This window comes from Lepisosteus platostomus, chromosome 5 (assembly GCF_059453375.1).
Source record: "Lepisosteus platostomus isolate fLepPlt1 chromosome 5, fLepPlt1.hap1, whole genome shotgun sequence".
NCBI lineage: Eukaryota > Metazoa > Chordata > Actinopteri > Semionotiformes > Lepisosteidae > Lepisosteus > Lepisosteus platostomus.
This window is the reverse complement of record NC_142615.1, coordinates 46,563,809-46,580,756: the sequence shown is the minus strand read 5'-3', so window position 1 is coordinate 46,580,756 and position 16,948 is coordinate 46,563,809. Positions and strand designations below refer to the sequence as shown.

General features: G+C 49.2%; 11 non-coding genes and 7 pseudogenes across 11 annotated transcripts; 17 read left to right on the top strand and 1 right to left on the bottom strand.

Moving 5' to 3' along the window:
• The first annotated feature begins 2,013 nt into the window (after positions 1-2,013).
• Positions 2,014-2,086, top strand: trnav-aac (transfer RNA valine (anticodon AAC)). Its single transcript has one exon. It is a non-coding gene; the product is annotated as a tRNA-Val (tRNA).
• A 1,387-nt stretch (positions 2,087-3,473) lies between these two features.
• LOC148667501 (U1 spliceosomal RNA) lies at positions 3,474-3,638 on the bottom strand. The gene has a single exon (XR_015937957.1). It is a non-coding gene; the product is annotated as a U1 spliceosomal RNA (small nuclear RNA).
• A 3,185-nt stretch (positions 3,639-6,823) lies between these two features.
• LOC148667500 (5S ribosomal RNA) lies at positions 6,824-6,942 on the top strand (annotated as a pseudogene).
• Positions 6,943-7,479: 537 nt separating this feature from the next.
• On the top strand, positions 7,480-7,598 carry LOC148667499 (5S ribosomal RNA; annotated as a pseudogene).
• A 537-nt stretch (positions 7,599-8,135) lies between these two features.
• LOC148667498 (5S ribosomal RNA) lies at positions 8,136-8,254 on the top strand. Its single transcript, XR_015937408.1, has one exon. It is a non-coding gene; the product is annotated as a 5S ribosomal RNA (ribosomal RNA).
• Positions 8,255-8,791: 537 nt separating this feature from the next.
• On the top strand, positions 8,792-8,910 carry LOC148667497 (5S ribosomal RNA). The gene has a single exon (XR_015938383.1). It is a non-coding gene; the product is annotated as a 5S ribosomal RNA (ribosomal RNA).
• Positions 8,911-9,447: 537 nt separating this feature from the next.
• LOC148667496 (5S ribosomal RNA) lies at positions 9,448-9,566 on the top strand (annotated as a pseudogene).
• Positions 9,567-10,103: 537 nt separating this feature from the next.
• LOC148667495 (5S ribosomal RNA) lies at positions 10,104-10,222 on the top strand. The gene has a single exon (XR_015937407.1). It is a non-coding gene; the product is annotated as a 5S ribosomal RNA (ribosomal RNA).
• Positions 10,223-10,759: 537 nt separating this feature from the next.
• On the top strand, positions 10,760-10,878 carry LOC148667494 (5S ribosomal RNA). Its single transcript, XR_015938382.1, has one exon. It is a non-coding gene; the product is annotated as a 5S ribosomal RNA (ribosomal RNA).
• A 537-nt stretch (positions 10,879-11,415) lies between these two features.
• LOC148667493 (5S ribosomal RNA) lies at positions 11,416-11,534 on the top strand (annotated as a pseudogene).
• A 535-nt stretch (positions 11,535-12,069) lies between these two features.
• Positions 12,070-12,188, top strand: LOC148667492 (5S ribosomal RNA). The gene has a single exon (XR_015937406.1). It is a non-coding gene; the product is annotated as a 5S ribosomal RNA (ribosomal RNA).
• A 537-nt stretch (positions 12,189-12,725) lies between these two features.
• On the top strand, positions 12,726-12,844 carry LOC148667491 (5S ribosomal RNA). The gene has a single exon (XR_015938087.1). It is a non-coding gene; the product is annotated as a 5S ribosomal RNA (ribosomal RNA).
• A 537-nt stretch (positions 12,845-13,381) lies between these two features.
• On the top strand, positions 13,382-13,500 carry LOC148667490 (5S ribosomal RNA; annotated as a pseudogene).
• Positions 13,501-14,037: 537 nt separating this feature from the next.
• On the top strand, positions 14,038-14,156 carry LOC148667489 (5S ribosomal RNA). The gene has a single exon (XR_015937405.1). It is a non-coding gene; the product is annotated as a 5S ribosomal RNA (ribosomal RNA).
• Positions 14,157-14,693: 537 nt separating this feature from the next.
• On the top strand, positions 14,694-14,811 carry LOC148667488 (5S ribosomal RNA; annotated as a pseudogene).
• A 537-nt stretch (positions 14,812-15,348) lies between these two features.
• LOC148667487 (5S ribosomal RNA) lies at positions 15,349-15,467 on the top strand (annotated as a pseudogene).
• A 536-nt stretch (positions 15,468-16,003) lies between these two features.
• On the top strand, positions 16,004-16,122 carry LOC148667486 (5S ribosomal RNA). Its single transcript, XR_015938545.1, has one exon. It is a non-coding gene; the product is annotated as a 5S ribosomal RNA (ribosomal RNA).
• Positions 16,123-16,659: 537 nt separating this feature from the next.
• Positions 16,660-16,778, top strand: LOC148667485 (5S ribosomal RNA). Its single transcript, XR_015937251.1, has one exon. It is a non-coding gene; the product is annotated as a 5S ribosomal RNA (ribosomal RNA).
• Positions 16,779-16,948: the final 170 nt, after the last annotated feature.

Here is a 16,948-nt window from a genome sequence, read left to right as displayed (position 1 = left end):
TTTCTGAAAAGGAGGGTTTTGAGTCTGGATTTGAAGGAGTTTAGAGAAGGTGACTCTCTAATATCCTTGGGCAAGGAGTTCCAGAGCTTGGGGGCATAGCAGGAGAAGGCCCTGTCGCCCATACAATGTAGACGGGCTTGGGGGACAGTAAGGAGGGCAGAATTTGAAGAGCGGAGGTTGCGAGGTGGGGAGTAGGGCGATAAAAGTTCAGACAGGTATTGAGGTGCCAAGCCATGTAAAGTCTACGCGGAATTTGACCGGAAGCCAGTGCAAGGACTCCAGGATAGGAGTAATGTGAACACTTGCACTAGATCTGGTCAGGATTCTGGCTGCTGAATTTTGGACATACTGCTGAAGTATGCTGAAGTATTATTCAGCTGAAGGACCATAGAATAATCGATTAACTTCACTGATTGGTGAGTACTGATTCTTTTCTTGACCCTGTTTAAATATCTAGAAAACAGTCAATAAAGACTGTATCGATCAATTACCATAGTGCGTTTAGTGTTAATAATGTTCAATCCGAAATTAAACAATGATTATTCATATTATTATTTAGGTAACTCTATCCTAGAGCTAGAAAATTATATTCCAAGTTGATAAATGTATGTAAGTAACAGTTTAAATACATTTTTCCAGTGTTTATAAATCATAAGTATGGTAACCACGGCAACAGCCGGCACATCACTGTATGTGTCTAGGTGTCTCGCATTCGTCACAGAGAGTGTATGTGACGTCACGGGCAGCAACTAATACTACTACTAGTGTATTCATTTTAACATTAGTGAGAGTACAACTGGTAGTTTTAATGGTAGTGTTCATAACAAAGTGTGAGTATTAATAACAAAGCGCTTGTTTGTTAATCGCGTCTCCACTCGTCCTTTGTTCTGAAAAGAACCTGTAAATGCTACAATATTCTTTACTCAGCAGCTTATTAAAAACAGCTCCTGTGATGTTCAAACCGATTTTTTACACAGAACACTGACACAGCTTTGCGTTCTGAATCTCTTTTTCTCGTGCGTTTATTTAATGTGGCACAATGCACTGGGATAAGGGTATTCTGTTCACAAACCAATAGCATTTAAACCACAGCCCAGGTTCGATCTGTCTCCCAGAATCACCAGGGCGCACACACACACACACAACCGTGCCGTTGAAGTGCTCTGCTTCATTTCTAAGGGCAACTCAACATTCACTCCTACCCCGAGTGCAGAAAAGACAGCGTCCGCAGCAACAACAGCTCAGGTCTCTGCACAGGAGCTAAGCTGCCCCCATCTCCTCTGCTCTGCGGTTCCTGCGGAGTGGATTCCTGCCTGGAGCCGTGTTTGCAGGCGGCGGCTCCCCGCGCCCTGTCTGTGCGTCGTGTCCAAGAGCTCCTGGGAGGAAGAGAGAGCCCTCACACTCGGGGGCTTTTCCACGGTCTGTGTGAGGAGGGGCGGGTGTGTCCAGTAGCTTATCGAGCGGAAGCCTGGGGCGGCGGAGAGCTGTGATCGTGCAGACCTTGAGGTGTCACCTCTTTGTCTGCTTTCCCGCCCCCCCTCCGCCCAAGCTCTGCTCCAAAGTAGCCCGGCAACCCCTCACACCTGCACGTGTCACAACCTAAGGTGTGGTCATGAGACACCCATGGGGTGTCGTTCTGTTCTTGCTAATTGTTTCCTGCCCGTCGCAGGCAGGAGTCCATGCGAGGAAGATGCGCTGGACAGAGCTCAGAGGGCGCACCTGGGTGGCTTTCCTTCAGAGTGATGTTCCTGCAACACTCTCCCGCTACTCTTGGTGCGCTCATGCCGCAACACAGGAAGGCTGGAGCAGGTGGCTGTGGGCTCTGCGCACCGCCAAAATAGCTCAGTTGGGAGAGCGTTAGACTGAAGATCTAAAGGTCCCTGGTTTGATCCCGGGTTTTGGTATTTTGTTTCATCGCGCCCTTTGTTCCTCTCTCCAGCGCACCCTGCCTAAAGTGACGCGTCCCTTTCTCAGCCCGAAATGCAAGCAAGACACCAGCAGCGGTCCCTGCAGGTTTCCATAGTGTAGCGGCTATCACGTTCGCCTAACACGCGAAAGGTCCCTGGTTCGAGACCGGGTGGAAGCAGACTCGTTTTGCACGCTCCTGTACTTCACAGAGGTCTTGAACGACCGGTCATTTGTTCCCAATGTATTTCCGGTGCCTTCGTGCACTCTTGTACCAAACGCACGTTCCTTCTGTACGTGGAGCCGATCATTTGCAATTGGGCTGTGCCGACAGACCAGGACGAGCTCTGTCGGCTCAAAAGCAGCGCAGGACCTGCAAGAACAACAGAAAGATTAGCATCCAGCGGGGGCCTCTTAGTGAGCCCAAGATCTCATCAAGAATCGGCTCCAGCAACAGGGCTGGGCGCATTGTTCCATTCTCCGACCACTCTCGGTGTAAAAAAGTCCCTCCTGGTCTCTGCTTGAAATGCACTTTCCTGCGTTTGCTTTGGTGTAACTGGCTTCCCCTGCATGGGCGAATGTGAAGAAGATCCTTAGTAAGTCATTGAAGAAAACCAAGAAGAGGTCGGAGTGGCCTCTGTCGTTCATCAACGATCCAGTCAGGCAGTACTCCTCCTATTCTGCCAGTATGTGGATTCGAACCGGGGTTGTTGCGGCCACAACACAAATTCTGAGCACTATACGATCACAGCGAGTTACCGAGACATACACAGCCAGTAGGAAAGGATGTACTCTCTTTGTGTGACACTAGTCGGAAAAGTCCTGACGCTGCATTTCAACTGAGCCCTAGTATACATCAACCCTTCGACACTCTGAGTGCCAACTCTCTTGTGTGTTTTCTCCATCAAGCAGGTCATGAAGGCAGCAATTACAGTTTGCTTACATGACGCACGCACAACATGGCTGTATGCTCCCATATGGTCTAGCGGTTACGATACCTGATCTTCACCCAGGTGGCCTGGTTTCAGCTCCTTGTATGAGAACGTGTCAGTTTTGCCTCCTGCTTTCCAAAGATCAGCACCATGTTTTATGCCTCCCCCGAATATCGAAGCTGCCTCTAAATCTGCAAATGAAGATGAGTCAATAAACCACTTGTTTTTCGTATAACTATACATATATTCATTTAATACTGATTTCATTCATTGAGCACGGATACAATAGAGGTACAGCTATTCACTGTTTGACATGTCTGCACTGGTACAGAACCTAGCAATCAGAAAACGGGTGAAACTGTCTTGAGAATTAGCATACAGTACCGAGGCCCCCATGACCAAATAAAGGCTAACCTCGATAATCAGCCTAAATAATGCAGACAACAGCAAAACGACTGACTTTGAAAAGGGAATGAATGTCCGGAAGGAGTAGTGTAACCAGCTTGAAATGCTTCTCCGGACCTCTAACTAAAAGAAACCGGGAACCAGCAGTGGCATCGACTCCTTTCGAACTGGGATCCTATCGCAGCTCATGGTGTCCTAACTCTCCCGTATCTGATATTTGACCAAGCACATCAGGAGAGAGCGCGAACGCAGTCCCCCACTACCAGAAATTATGCAGTCGAGATTCCCACATTTGGGGAATTCGCAGGGGTCAGCACAGCCGGAGTGCAATGGCCGAGCCTCGCCCTGGGTGAATCGATTTTTTAAGAACTTTATTTTCTTTTCACAAAAAAATACAGGACATCACAAATTAGAAAGCTTTACATTAATATACATACTTAAAACAGTATATATAATCCCATCTCATTACATTTTGACACGGTACCAGTTATATAGCAACAATTTATTTTTTTCTGGTGCAAATCACATTCTTTACTTAAACATGATAATGTTTTTCACAGTTTCTTGAGATATTGACCTATGCTCTCAATTTCCCACAGATTTTCTGCTTCCTCCCTCCCTTCTCTCCACAGATCTCTGAGGTAATAGTTCTCTCGGGTGATGAACAGGGCCAGGCTACCTGCTGCCTTGACTGGGACCTCGATGCCTTTGAACAGCCCCATGTTCCTCACTCTCCACAGGGCGTCTTTCCCACTGTTCACCACGGCCCAGATCCTGTCAAACATGTCAGGAGGAAGTTTGACAGGAGAGATGCCGTTGTAGCGGCAATGCTTGTTAATAAGACAGAATTAGGCCGTGGTATTCTGTCCTAAATGAGGCCCCATCTCACCCTCCATCTTTGTGGTGCAGCCACAGAGAAAGTATTCATGCAGGTTGATTTAAGATGTTTTCTTTTGATAATGGACAGCTCCCAGATGGGGATGCACTTAGCTTAGCCTGGCTATCATGATCAATGGTCATCCATTGGTGCCTATCTGTCTAGGGAGTGCCGAATGGACATCTGGACTGCATTCCTAAGTGTCAAGAGTAAGTGACTCATATCTCACCTTGACCAACCAATCAGGGACTGGCAGGGCGTGGTAATACCACGTGGGTCTCTAATGCCCGCCAAACTCTCAACCAATCAGCACACATCTATGTCTTGGTCAAAAAGGGAGCGCAAGCTCAGATCGGGGCTCTCCTTGGCCATTTTCGCGCATCCTCAGAGACAATCACGTGACAACTGCTGTTGTCTGCAAAGGGACTTGGACTTTGTTCTAAGCGCGAGGCCGAGGATCCCATACGTACTCAGAATTCTACCAACATGAATGATCCGCTTGATCAACGGCAGCCTACAGTTGGACCCTCATCGACAACCTGAATAGCTTATTCAGAAGCAGCGCTGGACCAGGAACGAACCAGCTTCTTCCCAGGCAAAAGAGTGACTTGGTGTTCGTGCCGGGAGATTCCAAATCCATACACAGTGGATAAGTAAACCCCATGTTCTACATTGTGTCTCGAGAATTCAATTGTACCTCAACACAAGTTGTTATCAATTTAATTCATGAGTAATGTATTTACTTCCGAGTTTAGAGTAACAGTGGGTAATAACACTGATTAGCGATTTGGTAACCGAACGATATATATTGACATATATTCTCTGTTGTGTATCTCTTTGTGTTGGCATCTCTTCGAGATTATATACCTTGTATATTGATAACCCTCACAGTAAGGTCTGCCGCTCGTATCCAGGCAGACTAGTATATGTTTGGTGCACAATTTATGTGAATAAATGTATCTCGTGTATTGAACCCGTGTGTGTGCGTTGTTAGTTGTTCTGACGATTGATTTTCTAAAAGCCACAACGAACAACCTCGTGATTACTGCTACAATTAATAATTGTCTCAGTAAACCCATCAAACCTCTACAACCACGATACACCACCATAAACTATATTAATTTAGGAACATAAACATATAGTGTAAACTGTATATGGCTGGTATTGGTAGTTTAAAGAAAAAATACACACCAGTATTCCACTTTCTTCCTAAACATTTTAAGCATCAAAGTCTTACATGTAGTAAGATTTTACCAGGTTTCGGAAACGTTTTTACATGCTCCTTCTGACCATCTTAACTTTATATACTTTGTGAAAAGTCATAAGATATTCACATTTTCTGTGAATGTGCTCGTTATCGGAGTAAACAAAAGCATACTTTTAGAATTTGATTAATAGGGAATATAATATGGAATCACGTACCTAAAGAAATTAATAACGATATAATTATTTTTATGTACTGTAGCTCAAATAGTAGTATAATACACTTTCTATGGATACATGTGCTTCTACGCAATGCAGAAGCACATCCACAAGTAACATTACCTAGCTAAGAGAGGACATTGGCTAGCCATTATGATAAATACAGTGGAAAAAAGCAATTGGGAAAATAAGACCTGCTGATCTGTTATACATACCAGGAAGAGAACAGAATATGATTTTTTTCTGTTCGAAACGTGTGTTGTCTTTATGAAATTCATGTATTTTAAACGTTTAATTAAGAAGAAAAAAACTTACAGAAAGATACTAAGCTGATCACGAGATAGAAAGATCACCCGTTTTTCGCGCATAAAAAGTGGCTATTAACTGGGTAAACTGTTATTAACTGGAGTCAACTGGGTGAAAACACATAATATGAACATGAAACAAAACAAAAAATAAAAATAAGATACAATCTACAGACATTAAAACCGGTGTCATGGAAATATAACTATCAAGGAAGCCACAAGAGAGAGTTCTCACCTGAGTAAGGTCTTTATTTCAATATTGGGAGCAACCAGAGACTCAATTTGTTACAAGCAGTACCGGGTTTTCATAAGACGTTGCGCTGTAAAAAAGCTCAGCGCTTTGTCCATTCTAAAACTTCCACTTTCCCTAAGAGAAAACAGATTACATCAAAAAGCGAAAGAAGAAGCACTAGATATGTTATTCAAAGCTTATCAGTTACTTTCAGCTAATTCTAACGACCCAGACAGCATATATTGTTTTGGTACATTGTCTTCTAAAGTAACCTAAACAGTGTACTTTGTTGACGCACTGTTTTCTAAAATTCTGCACGTACTGTAGCACAGCAATTACATCCTTGAAATATATTATCTAAAAGCCCCAATATATTTCTTTGCAAAGCTCTCTACATTTTAAGAATCAATTTACTTATTAGATTTCCACTTAAAGACTTGTTCGGCTGGCGTTCAAGAGTCGCGTTTTTCAGAATTGTATTGAGATCGTTTTCCACAGAGCTCAGATGTCAAAGCACAGCAGCAGCTCTCCACAGCGATCCTCTATAGCGCCCTTTCTCCCGCAGCTCCGTCCTCATTGGAAGGAAGCAAGAGTGAAAGGCTGAAGTGAAATAGAGCGGGGACGAAGGCAGTGAAGAGAGAGAACGTGGGAAGAAGAGAAAAACGCAAGGGAAAAAAAGCAGCGTCGTAAAAGAGGTGACGGAGCTGTCCTCTCAATAAGAAGGGTGCCAGCGAGCCTTGCTCTCGATTAGGGCCACACCCCCTTGAGCACGCCTGATCTCGTCTGATCTCGGAAGCTAAACAGGGATGGGCCTGGTTAGTACTTGGATGGGAGACCGCATGGGAATACCAGGTGCTGTAAGCTTTTAAGCGCAGGAGGCGCCCTATCCCCGCTCGCTCGCTCATTCCCCTGTTCACACGTGCAGTGCGGCTTGTCCGTCAGTTTATTTGTCAGCTTTGGCGAGACACGGGTGCTTGTGTATTAGCGTGAGCGTTTTTTATTCTGATCAGGAACAGTTTTACAAGTCCGCAAAGGATCGAGGAAAGGTTTATCGCCAGCTGAAAAGAGACACAGCGCTTCGGCTGTGGAGACTTGTTCGGCTGGCGTTCGGAGAGTCGCGTTTTTCAGAATTGTATTGAGATCGTTTTCCACAGAGCTCAGATGTCAAAGCACAGCAGCAGCTCTCCACAGCGATCCTCTATAGCGCCCTTTCTCCCGCAGCTCCGTCCTCATTGGAAGGAAGCAAGAGTGAAAGGCTGAAGTGAAACAGAGCGGGGACGAAGGCAGTGAAGAGAGAGAACGTGGGAAGAAGAGAAAAACGCAAGGGAAAAAAAGCAGCGTCGTAAAAGAGGTGACGGAGCTGTCCTCTCAATAAGAAGGGTGCCAGCGAGCCTTGCTCTCGCTTACGGCCACACCCCCTTGAGCACGCCTGATCTCGTCTGATCTCGGAAGCTAAACAGGGATGGGCCTGGTTAGTACTTGGATGGGAGACCGCCTGGGAATACCAGGTGCTGTAAACTTTTAAGCGCAGGAGGCGCCCTATCCCCGCTCGCTCGCTCATTCCCCTGTTCACACGTGCAGTGCGGCTTGTCCGTCAGTTTATTTGTCAGCTTTGGCGAGACACGGGTGCTTGTGTATTAGCGTGAGCGTTTTTTATTCTGATCAGGAACAGTTTTACAAGTCCGCAAAGGATCGAGGAAAGGTTTATCGCCAGCTGAAAAGAGACACAGCGCTTCAGCTGTGGAGACTTGTTCGGCTGGCGTTCGGAGAGTCGCGTTTTTCAGAATTGTATTGAGATCGTTTTCCACAGAGCTCAGATGTCAAAGCACAGCAGCAGCTCTCCACAGCAATCCTCTATAGCGCCCTTTCTCCCGCAGCTCCGTCCTCATTGGAAGGAAGCAAGAGTGAAAGGCTGAAGTGAAATACAGCGGGGACGAAGGCAGTGAAGAGAGAGAACGTGGGAAGAAGAGAAAAACGCAAGAGAAAAAAAGCAGCGTTGTAAAAGAGGTGACGGAGCTGTCCTCTCAATAAGAAGGGTGCCAGCGAGCCTTGCTCTCGCTTACGGCCACACCCCCTTGAGCACGCCTGATCTCGTCTGATCTCGGAAGCTAAACAGGGATGGGCCTGGTTAGTACTTGGATGGGAGACCGCCTGGGAATACCAGGTGCTGTAAGCTTTTAAGCGCAGGAGGCGCCCTATCCCCGCTCGCTCGCTCATTCCCCTGTTCACACGTGCAGTGCGGCTTGTCCGTCTGTTTATTTGTCAGCTTTGGCGAGATACGGGTGCTTGTGTATTAGCGTGAGCGTTTTTTATTCTGATCAGGAACAGTTTTACAAGTCAACAAAGGATCGAGGAAAGGTTTATCGCCAGCTGAAAAGAGACACAGCGCTTCGGCTGTGGAGATTTGTTCGGCTGGCGTTCGGAGAGTCGCGTTTTTCAGAATTGTATTGAGATCGTTTTCCACAGAGCTCAGATGTCAAAGCACAGCAGCAGCTCTCCACAGCGATCCTCTATAGCGCCCTTTCTCCCGCAGCTCCGTCCTCATTGGAAGGAAGCAAAAGTGAAAGGCTGAAGTGAAATAGAGCGGGGACGAAGGCAGTGAAGAGAGAGAACGTGGGAAGAAGAGAAAAACGCAAGGGAAAAAAAGCAGCGTCGTAAAAGAGGTGACGGAGCTGTCCTCTCAATAAGAAGGGTGCCAGCGAGCATTGCTCTCGTTTACGGCCACACCCCCTTGAGCACGCCTGATCTCGTCTGATCTCGGAAGCTAAACAGGGATGGGCCTGGTTAGTACTTGGATGGGAGACCGCCTGGGAATACCAGGTGCTGTAAGCTTTTAAGCGCAGGAGGCGCCCTATCCCCGCTCGCTCGCTCATTCCCCTGTTCACACGTGCAGTGCAGCTTGTCCGTCTGTTTATTTGTCAGCTTTGGCGAGACACGGGTGCTTGTGTATTAGCGTGAGCGTTTTTTATTCTGATCAGGAACAGTTTAACAAGTCCGCAAAGGATCGAGGAAAGGTTTATCGCCAGCTGAAAAGAGACACAGCGCTTCGGCTGTGGAGACTTGTTCGGCTGGCGTTCGGAGAGTCGCGTTTTTCAGAATTGTATTGAGATCGTTTTCCACAGAGCTCAGATGTCAAAGCACAGCAGCAGCTCTCCACAGCGATCCTCTATAGCGCCCTTTCTCCCGCAGCTCCGTCCTCATTGGAAGGAAGCAAGAGTGAAAGGCTGAAGTGAAATAGAGCGGGGACGAAGGCAGTGAAGAGAGAGAACGTGGGAAGAAGAGAAAAACGCAAGGGAAAAAAAGCAGCGTCGTAAAAGAGGTGACGGAGCTGTCCTCTCAATAAGAAGGGTGCCAGCGAGCCTTGCTCTCGCTTACGGCCACACCCCCTTGAGCACGCCTGATCTCGTCTGATCTCGGAAGCTAAACAGGGATGGGCCTGGTTAGTACTTGGATGGGAGACCGCCTGGGAATACCAGGTGCTGTAAACTTTTAAGCGCAGGAGGCGCCCTATCCCCGCTCGCTCGCTCATTCCCCTGTTCACACGTGCAGTGCGGCTTGTCCGTCAGTTTATTTGTCAGCTTTGGCGAGACACGGGTGCTTGTGTATTAGCGTGAGCGTTTTTTATTCTGATCAGGAACAGTTTTACAAGTCCGCAAAGGATCGAGGAAAGGTTTATCGCCAGCTGAAAAGAGACACAGCGCTTCAGCTGTGGAGACTTGTTCGGCTGGCGTTCGGAGAGTCGCGTTTTTCAGAATTGTATTGAGATCGTTTTCCACAGAGCTCAGATGTCAAAGCACAGCAGCAGCTCTCCACAGCAATCCTCTATAGCGCCCTTTCTCCCGCAGCTCCGTCCTCATTGGAAGGAAGCAAGAGTGAAAGGCTGAAGTGAAATACAGCGGGGACGAAGGCAGTGAAGAGAGAGAACGTGGGAAGAAGAGAAAAACGCAAGAGAAAAAAAGCAGCGTTGTAAAAGAGGTGACGGAGCTGTCCTCTCAATAAGAAGGGTGCCAGCGAGCCTTGCTCTCGCTTACGGCCACACCCCCTTGAGCACGCCTGATCTCGTCTGATCTCGGAAGCTAAACAGGGATGGGCCTGGTTAGTACTTGGATGGGAGACCGCCTGGGAATACCAGGTGCTGTAAGCTTTTAAGCGCAGGAGGCGCCCTATCCCCGCTCGCTCGCTCATTCCCCTGTTCACACGTGCAGTGCGGCTTGTCCGTCTGTTTATTTGTCAGCTTTGGCGAGATACGGGTGCTTGTGTATTAGCGTGAGCGTTTTTTATTCTGATCAGGAACAGTTTTACAAGTCAACAAAGGATCGAGGAAAGGTTTATCGCCAGCTGAAAAGAGACACAGCGCTTCGGCTGTGGAGATTTGTTCGGCTGGCGTTCGGAGAGTCGCGTTTTTCAGAATTGTATTGAGATCGTTTTCCACAGAGCTCAGATGTCAAAGCACAGCAGCAGCTCTCCACAGCGATCCTCTATAGCGCCCTTTCTCCCGCAGCTCCGTCCTCATTGGAAGGAAGCAAAAGTGAAAGGCTGAAGTGAAATAGAGCGGGGACGAAGGCAGTGAAGAGAGAGAACGTGGGAAGAAGAGAAAAACGCAAGGGAAAAAAAGCAGCGTCGTAAAAGAGGTGACGGAGCTGTCCTCTCAATAAGAAGGGTGCCAGCGAGCATTACTCTCGTTTACGGCCACACCCCCTTGAGCACGCCTGATCTCGTCTGATCTCGGAAGCTAAACAGGGATGGGCCTGGTTAGTACTTGGATGGGAGACCGCCTGGGAATACCAGGTGCTGTAAGCTTTTAAGCGCAGGAGGCGCCCTATCCCCGCTCGCTCGCTCATTCCCCTGTTCACACGTGCAGTGCGGCTTGTCCGTCTGTTTATTTGTCAGCTTTGGCGAGACACGGGTGCTTGTGTATTAGCGTGAGCGTTTTTTATTCTGATCAGGAACAGTTTAACAAGTCCGCAAAGGATCGAGGAAAGGTTTATCGCCAGCTGAAAAGAGACACAGCGCTTCGGCTGTGGAGACTTGTTCGGCTGGCGTTCGGAGAGTCGCGTTTTTCAGAATTGTATTGAGATCGTTTTCCACAGAGCTCAGATATCAAAGCACAGCAGCAGCTCTCCACAGCGATCCTCTATAGCGCCCTTTCTCCCGCAGCTCCGTCCTCATTGGAAGGAAGCAAGAGTGAAAGGCTGAAGTGAAATAGAGCGGGGACGAAGGCAGTGAAGAGAGAGAACGTGGGAAGAAGAGAAAAACGCAAGGGAAAAAAAGCAGCGTCGTAAAAGAGGTGACGGAGCTGTCCTCTCAATAAGAAGGGTGCCAGCGAGCCTTGCTCTCGCTTACGGCCACACCCCCTTGAGCACGCCTGATCTCGTCTGATCTCGGAAGCTAAAAAGGGATGGGCCTGGTTAGTACTTGGATGGGAGACCGCCTGGGAATACCAGGTGCTGTAAGCTTTTAAGCGCAGGAGGCGCCCTATCCCCGCTCGCTCGCTCATTCCCCTGTTCACACGTGCAGTGCGGCTTGTCCGTCTGTTTATTTGTCAGCTTTGGCGAGACACGGGTGCTTGTGTATTAGCGTGAGCGTTTTTTTTCTGATCAGGAACAGTTTAACAAGTCCGCAAAGGATCGAGGAAAGGTTTATCGCTAGCTGAAAAGAGACACAGCGCTTCGGCTGTGGAGACTTGTTCGGCTGGCGTTCGGGGAATCGCGTTTTTCAGAATTGTATTGAGATCGTTTTCCACAGAGCTCAGATGTCAAAGCACAGCAGCAGCTCTCCACAGCGATCCTCTATAGCGCCCTTTCTCCCGCAGCTCCGTCCTCATTGGAAGGAAGCAAGAGTGAAAGGCTGAAGTGAAATAGAGCGGGGACGAAGGCAGTGAAGAGAGAGAACGTGGAAAGAAGAGAAAAACGCAAGGGAAAAAAGCAGCGTCGTAAAAGAGGTGACGGAGCTGTCCTCTCAATAAGAAGGGTGCCAGCGAGCCTTGCTCTCGCTTACGGCCACACCCCCTTGAGCACGCCTGATCTCGTCTGATCTCGGAAGCTAAACAGGGATGGGCCTGGTTAGTACTTGGATGGGAGACCGCCTGGGAATACCAGGTGCTGTAAGCTTTTAAGCGCAGGAGGCGCCCTATCCCCGCTCGCTCGCTCATTCCCCTGTTCACACGTGCAGTGCGGCTTGTCCGTCTGTTTATTTGTCAGCTTTGGCGAGACACGGGTGCTTGTGTATTAGCGTGAGCGTTTTTTATTCTGATCAGGAACAGTTTAACAAGTCCGCAAAGGATCGAGGAAAGGTTTATCGCCAGCTGAAAAGAGACACAGCGCTTCGGCTGTGGAGACTTGTTCGGCTGGCGTTCGGAGAGTCGCGTTTTTCAGAATTGTATTGAGATCGTTTTCCACAGAGCTCAGATGTCAAAGCACAGCAGCAGCTCTCCACAGCGATCCTCTATAGCGCCCTTTCTCCCGCAGCTCCGTCCTCATTGGAAGGAAGCAAGAGTGAAAGGCTGAAGTGAAATAGAGCGGGGACGAAGGCAGTGAAGAGAGAGAACGTGGGAAGAAGAGAAAAACGCAAGGGAAAAAAAGCAGCGTCGTAAAAGAGGTGACGGAGCTGTCCTCTCAATAAGAAGGGTGCCAGCGAGCCTTGCTCTCGCTTACAGCCACACCCCCTTGAGCACGCCTGATCTCGTCTGATCTCGGAAGCTAAACAGGGATGGGCCTGGTTAGTACTTGGATGGGAGACCGCCTGGGAATACCAGGTGCTGTAAGCTTTTAAGCGCAGGAGGCGCCCTATCCCCGCTCGCTCGCTCATTCCCCTGTTCACACGTGCAGTGCGGCTTGTCCGTCTGTTTATTTGTCAGCTTTGGCGAGACACGGGTGCTTGTGTATTAGCGTGAGCGTTTTTTATTCTGATCAGGAACAGTTTAACAAGTCCGCAAAGGATCGAGGAAAGGTTTATCGCCAGCTGAAAAGAGACACAGCGCTTCGGCTGTGGAGACTTGTTCGGCTGGCGTTCGGAGAGTCGCGTTTTTCAGAATTGTATTGAGATCGTTTTCCACAGAGCTCAGATGTCAAAGCACAGCAGCAGCTCTCCACAGCGATCCTCTATAGCGCCCTTTCTCCCGCAGCTCCGTCCTCATTGGAAGGAAGCAAGAGTGAAAGGCTGAAGTGAAATAGAGCGGGGACGAAGGCAGTGAAGAGAGAGAACGTGGGAAGAAGAGAAAAACGCAAGGGAAAAAAAGCAGCGTCGTAAAAGAGGTGACGGAGCTGTCCTCTCAATAAGAAGGGTGCCAGCGAGCCTTGCTCTCGCTTACGGCCACACCCCCTTGAGCACGCCTGATCTCGTCTGATCTCGGAAGCTAGACAGGGATGGGCCTGGTTAGTACTTGGATGGGAGACCGCCTGGGAATACCAGGTGCTGTAAGCTTTTAAGCGCAGGAGGCGCCCTATCCCCGCTCGCTCGCTCATTCCCCTGTTCACACGTGCAGTGCGGCTTGTCCGTCTGTTTATTTGTCAGCTTTGGCGAGACACGGGTGTTTGTGTATTAGCGTGAGCGTTTTTTATTCTGATCATGAACAGTTTAACAAGTCCGCAAAGGATCGAGGAAAGGTTTATCGCCAGCTGAAAAGAGACACAGCGCTTCGGCTGTGGAGACTTGTTCGGCTGGCGTTCGGAGAGTCGCGTTTTTCAGAATTGTATTGAGATCGTTTTCCACAGAGCTCAGATGTCAAAGCACAGCAGCAGCTCTCCACAGTGATCCTCTATAGCGCCCTTTCTTCCGCAGCTCCGTCCTCATTGGAAGGAAGCAAAAGTGAAAGGCTGAAGTGAAATAGAGCGGGGACGAAGGCAGTGAAGAGAGAGAACGTGGGAAGAAGAGAAAAACGCAAGGGAAAAAAAGCAGCGTCGTAAAAGAGGTGACGGAGCTGTCCTCTCAATAAGAAGGGTGCCAGCGAGGATTGCTCTTGCTTACGGCCACACCCCCTTGAGCACGCCTGATCTCGTCTGATCTCGGAAGCTAAACAGGGATGGGCCTGGTTAGTACTTGGATGGGAGACCGCCTGGGAATACCAGGTGCTGTAAGCTTTTAAGCGCAGGAGGCGCCCTATCCCCGCTCGCTCGCTCATTCCCCTGTTCACACGTGCAGTGCGGCTTGTCCGTCTGTTTATTTGTCAGCTTTGGCGAGACACGGGTGCTTGTGTATTAGCGTGAGCGTTTTTTATTCTGATCAGGAACAGTTTTACAAGTCCGCAAAGGATCGAGGAAAGGTTTATCGCCAGCTGAAAAGAGACACAGCGCTTCGGCTGTGGAGACTTGTTCGGCTGGCGTTCGGAGAGTCGCGTTTTTCAGAATTGTATTGAGATCGTTTTCCACAGAGCTCAGATGTCAAAGCACAGCAGCAGCTCTCCACAGCGATCCTCTATAGCGCCCTTTCTCCCGCAGCTCCGTCCTCATTGGAAGGAAGCAAGAGTGAAAGGCTGAAGTGAAATAGAGCGGGGACGAAGGCAGTGAAGAGAGAGAACGTGGGAAGAAGAGAAAAACGCAAGGGAAAAAAAGCAGCGTCGTAAAAGAGGTGACGGAGCTGTCCTCTCAATAAGAAGGGTGCCAGCGAGCCTTGCTCTCGCTTACGGCCACACCCCCTTGAGCACGCCTGATCTCGTCTGATCTCGGAAGCTAAACAGGGATGGGCCTGGTTAGTACTTGGATGGAGACCGCCTGGGAATACCAGGTGCTGTAAGCTTTTAAGCGCAGGAGGCGCCCTATCCCCGCTCGCTCGCTCATTCCCCTGTTCACACGTGCAGTGCGGCTTGTCCGTCTGTTTATTTGTCAGCTTTGGCGAGACACGGGTGCTTGTGTATTAGCGTGAGCGATTTTTATTCTGATCAGGAACAGTTTAACAAGTCCGCAAAGAATCGAGGGAAGGTTTATCGCCAGCTGAAAAGAGACACAGCGCTTCGGCTGTGGAGACTTGTTCGGCTGGCGTTCGGAGAGTCGCGTTTTTCAGAATTGTATTGAGATCGTTTTCCACAGAGCTCAGATGTCAAAGCACAGCAGCAGCTCTCCACAGCGATCCTCTATAGCGCCCTTTCTCCCGAAGCTCCGACCTCATTGGAAGGAAGCAAGAGTGAAAGGCTGAAGTGAAATAGAGCGGGGACGAAGGCAGTGAAGAGAGAGAACGTGGGAAGAAGAGAAAAACGCAAGAGAAAAAAAGCAGCGTCGTAAAAGAGGTGACGGAGCTGTCCTCTCAATAAGAAGGGTGCCAGCGAGCTTTGCTCTCGCTAACGGCCACACCCCCTTGAGCACGCCTGATCTCGTCTGATCTTGGAAGCTAAACAGGGATGGGCCTGGTTAGTACTTGGATGGGAGACCGCCTGGGAATACCAGGTGCTGTAAGCCTTTAAGCGCAGGAGGCGCCCTATCCCCGCTCGCTCGCTCATTCCCCTGTTCACACGTGCAGTGCGGCTTGTCCGTCTGTTTATTTGTCAGCTTTGGCGAGACACGGGTGCTTGTGTATTAGCGTGAGCGTTTTTTATTCTGATCAGGAACAGTTTAACAAGTCCGCAAAGGATCGAGGAAAGGTTTATCGCCAGCTGAAAAGAGACACAGCGCTTCGGCTGTGGAGACTTGTTCGGCTGGCGTTCGGAGAGTCGCGTTTTTCAGAATTGTATTGAGATCGTTTTCCACAGAGCTCAGATGTCAAAGCACAGCAGCAGCTCTCCACAGCGATCCTCTATAGCGCCCTTTCTCCCGCAGCTCCGTCCTCATTGGAAGGAAGCAAGAGTGAAAGGCTGAAGTGAAATAGAGCGGGGACGAAGGCAGTGAAGAGAGAGAACGTGGGAAGAAGAGAAAACGCAAGGGAAAAAAAGCAGCGTCGTAAAAGAGGTGACGGAGATGTCCTCTCAATAAGAAGGGTGCCAGCGAGCCTTGCTCTCGCTTACGGCCACACCCCCTTGAGCACGCCTGATCTCGTCTGATCTCGGAAGCTAAACAGGGATGGGCCTGGTTAGTACTTGGATGGGAGACCGCCTGGGAATACCAGGTACTGTAAGCTTTTAAGCGCAGGAGGCGCCCTATCCCCGCTCGCTCGCTCATTCCCCTGTTCACACGTGCAGTGCGGCTTGTCCGTCTGTTTATTTGTCAGCTTTGGCGAGACACGGGTGCTTGTGTATTAGCGTGAGCGTTTTTTATTCTGATCAGGAACAGTTTTACAAGTCCGCAAAGGATCGAGGAAAGGTTTATCGCCAGCTGAAAAGAGACACAGCGCTTCGGCTGTGGAGACTTGTTCGGCTGGCGTTCGGAGAGTCGCGTTTTTCAGAATTGTATTGAGATCGTTTTCCACAGAGCTCAGATGTCAAAGCACAGCAGCAGCTCTCCACAGCGATCCTCTATAGCGCCCTTTCTCCCGCAGCTCCGTCCTCATTGGAAGGAAGCAAGAGTGAAAGGCTGAAGTGAAATAGAGCGGGGACGAAGGCAGTGAAGAGAGAGAACGTGGGAAGAAGAGAAAAACGCAAGGGAAAAAAAGCAGCGTCGTAAAAGAGGTGACGGAGCTGTCCTCTCAATAAGAAGGGTGCCAGCGAGCCTTGCTCTCGCTTACGGCCACACCCCCTTGAGCACGCCTGATCTCGTCTGATCTCGGAAGCTAAACAGGGATGGGCCTGGTTAGTACTTGGATGGGAGACCGCCTGGGAATACCAGGTGCTGTAAGCCTTTAAGCGCAGGAGGCGCCCTATCCCCGCTCGCTCGCTCATTCCCCTGTTCACACGTGCAGTGCGGCTTGTCCGTCTGTTTATTTGTCAGCTTTGGCGAGACGCGGGTGCTTGTGTATTAGCGTGAGCGTTTTTTATTCTGATCAGGAACACTTTTACAAGTCCGCAAAG